The sequence below is a fragment of the Sceloporus undulatus genome, chromosome 4, assembly GCF_019175285.1.
Source record: "Sceloporus undulatus isolate JIND9_A2432 ecotype Alabama chromosome 4, SceUnd_v1.1, whole genome shotgun sequence".
Taxonomy (NCBI): Eukaryota; Metazoa; Chordata; class Lepidosauria; order Squamata; family Phrynosomatidae; genus Sceloporus; species Sceloporus undulatus.
The window spans coordinates 200,031,522-200,037,931 of record NC_056525.1 but is presented as its reverse complement, the minus strand read 5'-3'; positions in this window follow the sequence as shown (position 1 = coordinate 200,037,931).

The window sequence follows — 6,410 nt, the reverse complement described above, 5'->3', positions numbered from 1 at the left end:
GTCTAAACCCATTTGTATGATTCGCAGAGACCACGAAGAAGAAGGACAGGTTGCTTACCTGTAACGGTATTTCTTCGAGTGGTCATCTGCGAATACATACAAATCCCACCCATCCGTCCCCTCAGTGTCCTGCTCTCATTGGCTCTTTCCATCGCCTGCTTGGCGGAAAAATTGCGCAACTGGGGAAAAGAGCGGGAAGGCAGGGGCCTTATAACAGGTGGGCAGAGTTACCGCCAAAAAGTTTCTATATGTTGCAAAGTAAACTTTGCCCAGTGATTCCAGTAGGTTCCGAGCAGCACTGCGCAGGCGCAGTGAAACCCATTTGTATGTATTCGCAGATGACCACTCGAAGAAATACCGTTACAGGTAAGCAACCTGTCCATTTCTGCCTTGCTATTAAGCTTCTGGGTCTGCAAATGGAACAGCCCCTCATTTTAAAAATAAAGAAACAACTATTTTCCAACATGCCGTCAACCCTGTGTAGCTGTGTAGGAACAATTTCAAATTTTAAAAAAATGTGTTATTCATGGCTGAAGTATGCTATAGTTGTAAAATACAGTTGTTGTTTTTCAAAATGCTGATGCCTCCTTGTCAATGAGGGTAAGCGTATGGAGAGCAGACCTGTAGTTCCTCCCTACACGGCACACATCTCTTTTTGAAGACTAGATTAGGAGAGGAAATGCGAGAGGGACTTCTCTGCAGGAGCATCCCAGTTGGGGATCATTTTGACACCAAGTCAAAACCTGGTTTTTAATCAGGGCCTTTGGGCATAACATTTTATCTGGGCTGCCTGTATCCCATTGTTAGATTACCTCACATTGTTTGACAAGGTTTTAACTGATCATCTTTTAAAATTATTGTTTTAAATTTATTTCATTATAAGCCATCCTGAGATCTTCATATATAGGGCAGAAAAGAGGGAGGGAGAGGGAAAGGGAGTTGCAAAGAGAGATGAAAGATTGCCAAACTGGAGCCACTCCACCAGTTAGTTTTGCATGCCCCCAAAATGCATCATTTTTGCATTCCCCAGAGCCATTTCCATCCTTATATTCCATCCAAAATCTCAATTCCTCTCGTGGAGGTAATCTTCCATCTTCTTCTCTCAATACTTTCTTAATAAATTCTTTCCAAATTCCATCAAAGTCACTTCTTTTCCATAACCCCTTTTTTCTTTCAATCTGCATGTCAAATTAACATTAATTGCTAATTTCCATACCTCTTTATACCATTCCTCCAATTGTACAGTTATTTTCCTTTTCCAACATCTTGCTATAATTAATCTTGCTGCTGCAGTCAAATTTGTTATCAAATCTTTTCCCTCTTTTTTCCATTTCTCTGAGTTATATAATAACAATACTATATTTGGACTTCTATCTATTTTTATATTCGTAATATTTTCTATTTCTATTATCACTTCTCAAAAATGTTGGACATATTTACATTGCCACCACATATGCATTTTGACCTTACTTCTTGACAACCTCTCCAACAATTTTTTGAATTATTCTTATCAATATTGTGTAATCTCACTAGTGTCAAATACCATTTCCATATCAATTTATAATCATTGTCTTTAAGACATACCAATAAATTATTCAAATATTTTTGTTCCCAAATTCTATCCCATTCCTTATCACATATTTTACATCCTAGTTCTTCTTTCCATATTCATCTCAAAACATTTTCCTTTCCCACCTTTATTTTCCATCAACATTTTATCAATTTTACTAATCATTCCTTTCAAGTTCTCATTTTCCTCCATTTCTCTTATTTTCTGAATTAATTGTTCAAATTGTGTGTACTTTTTTCTTTCTACATTCCTTTTTCTCCAACTTTTAATCTATTGTTCTGTTCGCATACAATAAAACCATGAGATTTTTATCCCGATAAGTTTTTCCTTTATACTCTTTCTCTACCCTTGCATCCAACCAATTTTCTATTTTATCTATTTTCCTCTCCTTTAACTCCTTATCTAACAATCCCCTCAGGTTCTTTGGAAAATTCCTTTCCATTATTATTGGTGTCATTATTGAATCTTCAGTTATTAACTCTTTTTTAATATTTACTCCATATTTCTAATATATTTTTTATAAGTGGGTTTCCAATTATCTTAATTTCTTTCTTAGTAAATTCCCCCCAAAATGTTCCGTATTCTCATATCTACTTCCTCTGTATCTAACTTTAACCATTCTAAATCCCCCACACCTAACATACCTTCTATCACATATCTCAGTTGATTGGCCTCATAATATCCTCTTATATTGAACAACCCTCCCTCTTTTTGTGATTTATACCAAAGTTGTTTATTTAGTTATTTTTCCACCATTACAATACATATTCAAATATTTGTTGCCATTTCTTCAATTTAATTTCTGACACTTTTAATGATAGCATTCTAAATAAAAATCAATTTTTGGTAATATTTTCATCTTAATTAATGCTATTCTTCCAAACCATGATAGTTGAATTTTCTTATAGTTTTATTTACTGTTTGGATATATTTTATATTGTGACGGCTTTTCGCTTTTAACAATAAATTTCTATTCTATTCTTATAGTTTGCTATTTTTCCCTCCATTTCTTTCCTTAATACTACCAAATTATTTTCTTCCATTTCCTTTTCCAATATCCTGTACCTCCTCTTTCTTTTTCCTTAGAAACTTCTCCTTGCCAGAAATGCTTCCTGTGTTCTCTCCAACAAAGTGTGATTAGCACTATACAGCATCAAGCTAGAAGACAGAAGTAGACCTTGCAGTGTACCATAACTCTTGCTGGCCATGTTGCACCATTCTCCGTGCATACAACAGTCTTCCTGCCTCTACCTTGATCTCATTGAACTTCAGTGTAAAACTCCATTTCCTGTGTCCATTTGCTTGCTCTGGGTCATGGACTTTTGGAGACTATAACATTAGTATTACAGCTGTGGATGTGCCCCAAGGCACTGTGGACCAGTGTAAGCTGTGCCAAAGTGAGAGTACACACCAGTTGCACTTCCACTTTTGCTTCTTGCATGACTCCCACATAAAGTGCCTAGATTGCTGCTCCTGTTATTTGTGTATAGATGCCAAATAAAGGTGAGTATATACGTATTGCTCTGGACTTGGTGAGCCTCACTATTTTAAAAAGGGATTATGAAAATCCTTGAGTTCATAGCTACTCGTTATGTTATATAGTACCCCCAGTATCCAGATCAGTACGCTTAGTAAAGAGGACGGCTGTGGGAAAAGAGGATGTACACATTATAGATGGATTGATTCAATAAAGGGGAAGACAAGGCTCTGAATTTGCAAGACCAGAGGAGGCCTGATGTTGACCAGGGCTCACGAATGTCTTTTCATTCGTAGAGTTTATGTAAGTTAAAGATGGATTGACAGCAAATAACATTGTAGGACATATGCCTCTGTATATTAGTTAATGGGAAATATAACTAAGAGATATTGCCTTTATGTCTTGCTATAGCCTTTCCATAGGAACCCAACTGGTCATTTTGGAAGCATACTGCTGGACAAGATAGGTCTTTGCTCTTATCCAATATGGCTCTTCTTATAATGTAATGATGACAGGAGGTTTAGTCTTCAGCTTTGGTAGTAAACAGAACATGACGGCTTATATTTGCACCACACCCAACAACAAGTTCTCAGGGCAGTTTACAAATAAGCACATTTAGCTGACATTAGTGGCTCTTTGCACCATGCCCTGCTGAACAGGATTTCTGCGGTGAAGTAATCTGAGTGAAGTAGCTTACCATGCAATTGTGGTGAATCTTGCTTATTGTTTTTTATTGCTAGCTGACATGAGCAGTATTTGGAGAGGAGAAGAGAGGAAATGTATACCTTTAGTTTATAAATGCACCAACTTCACAGGGACTTGCTTTACACAAATGATTTGACAAAGACATTAGCTTATAATTAATTATTCAACTGAACCTATATGTTCATATATTTTTGTAAGATTCACAACTCACTTGTTCATAAATTACCAACAAATTAGTAGCAGGACCACCAACGGGAGCGAAAGCAATATCTTGGTGGCATATCACTATATAAAAGCAGTGGCAATGGCTTTACAAATACAAGTCAGAAAGAAGCACAATTAGTTTGTCTTTCCTGTTCTTTGTGTTTATAATGGCCAGTGTATAGCTCAAGGGTTCCTAATATGGGGTGCCCACACCTCCAGGGAATGAAAGAAGGAATTTCAGGGGGTGTCACAAAGAGGGGCTTGTGTCCTTGACTGACAAGTCATGAGCCATTACTCATTTTTTTCCTGAATAAATTAGAATCTGAGGCAGGTTACAGACCACTCAAAAAGGGCAGTCGGTCTGCGCTTTGTTTTGTTGCGCGAGGGAGCCGCAGCAGACAAACCACGTGGCTCCCTTGCGCAACAAAAAGAACCCGCAAAAAGTGGGTTCTTTTTGCAGCGCCATTATGATGCTGCAGTGTGCCAATGGCACACTCGCGGCGTCACAATGATGCTGGAACATGCGGACGCTAGGTGTCCATCACGTCAAAATGGCAGCACCTGTGTGCATAGGGCACCGCCATTTTGACACCCTCGTCACATGCTAGGGGAGAGGGGCGTCTGAAAGCGCTGCCCCACGCACATCACAACAACGCCCCATAGGGCCCGTCTGTGTAGCACCTAACTGCTCAATTTAAATTTGTCTTTTATACACTGAGTTAAAAGCTTGTTTTTATAAGTTCATTTTGTTCACCCACAGTATTTTATGTGGCTCAGTTGGTGGTTCAAACATTTGAAATTACAATTTTTCCTCTTCAAATATGCTATTTGTAGGGGGTGTGAACATTAATAAGACATTTCCTAGGGGTGTGGGGCATTGAAAAGGTAGGGAACCACTGGTATAGCTAGTACATGCCTTCTGGCATCAAAAACAAACTGCCATCAGCTTTGTATATTTCATATATGTTTCATAACAAGCATCTCACAGTTGTGTATCCTTAAGAGACTTTAATACTGTAGTTAACTCAGCACCAGCATGCATCCATTCCAATTTCATTACTACTTATGTATAGATTCCAGCAGCAGACAAGATTTCTGATGAGAGTGATCACTTAGCAAGCAGACATGGGCCTCGGGAAGCATGTAGGGAAGCAAGGAAGTGGCAAAGTAATCTATTTGTTGAGCGAAAATGTACATCTGCATCCTATATTACAGAGAACAAGAATGTGAGGCAAGAGGGGTGCTTCTCTGTAAGAATCCAAACTGCTTTTCATGAATAACTATCTCGTTGATTTGAATCATCATTTGAATTGTACTTCAAATATGAAACATTGATCACAGACCTCAACACAAAGTCTACAAAATAAATTCATAGTGTTAGCTCATATCTGATTCTGGTGTCAAATATCAGTCAAACGATTTTGCCCTCACATGCTGCCAAATGTTCTCTAGGAATGTGTGGGGTATTTTCACCCCACATGGGGTGTTTTTGGACACTCATGGAGCATTTGTTTGTTTCTGATAACAAGAAATACTAGAAATCTATTTCCTATTCACTTTCGGCTTTTAAAAAGGCAACTCCTAAGTCCCAAATAGCCCAGAATGCCCTCCAAGGCAAAGAAGCCTCCATATCCAGGCACAATTCAAAGTGCTGGTCATGACCTATAAAGCCCTATATGGCTTATTTCCAGACTATTTTGAGAGACAGTATCTCTCCATACAAACCAGCCAGAGCCCTAAGATCTTCAGAAAGCTTTCTCTCTGTCCCGCCAAGATCACAAACTCACTTGGCGAGGACACAAGATGGAGCCTTCTCAGGGGCTGTTCCCACCCACCCCTGCTTTCCTTTTGCCGGCTAGCCATTTTTATTTAAGCAGGCATTTAATATACAATTCACATCAGGGTGGTTTTTATGGGCCAGGTGGGTTTTAGTTATGGTGTTAACCTTTGCATATCTTATGTGGTTTTATGTTGTTTGTAGATTATTTTAATTGTTCTGAAGTTTATTGGAAAAAAATTATATTTTTTTAATCTGTGAGTTGCCTTAGGTCCCTCTCTGGAGAAAGGCGGCATACAAATGAAATAAATAAATAAATAAATAAATAAGATCCCCAAACGGTGGGTTATTCTGGGACATTTTACTTTATATTTGGACCATGAGCTATATTTTGTTACCCTGATGCTAAATACTTGAAATGCTAAGAAATAAATCCTGGCTAATGGTCTGAAATTGCTTGGAAAGGTAACTTTCATATTCTTAATTATTTTTGAGTAGCATCGTTCAGCAGAACTGTTTTTGGTATAACAGCAAACACTGTTCAAAAGACAACCTTTAATATGACACACTGCCTGCTAAACATTTGGTTCTGTTGTCATATATTAACATATCAAGATGAGGAGACCAGCTTGTATAAAATACAAACCAGACCTGGCCACAATGAAAATAAAGCAGCA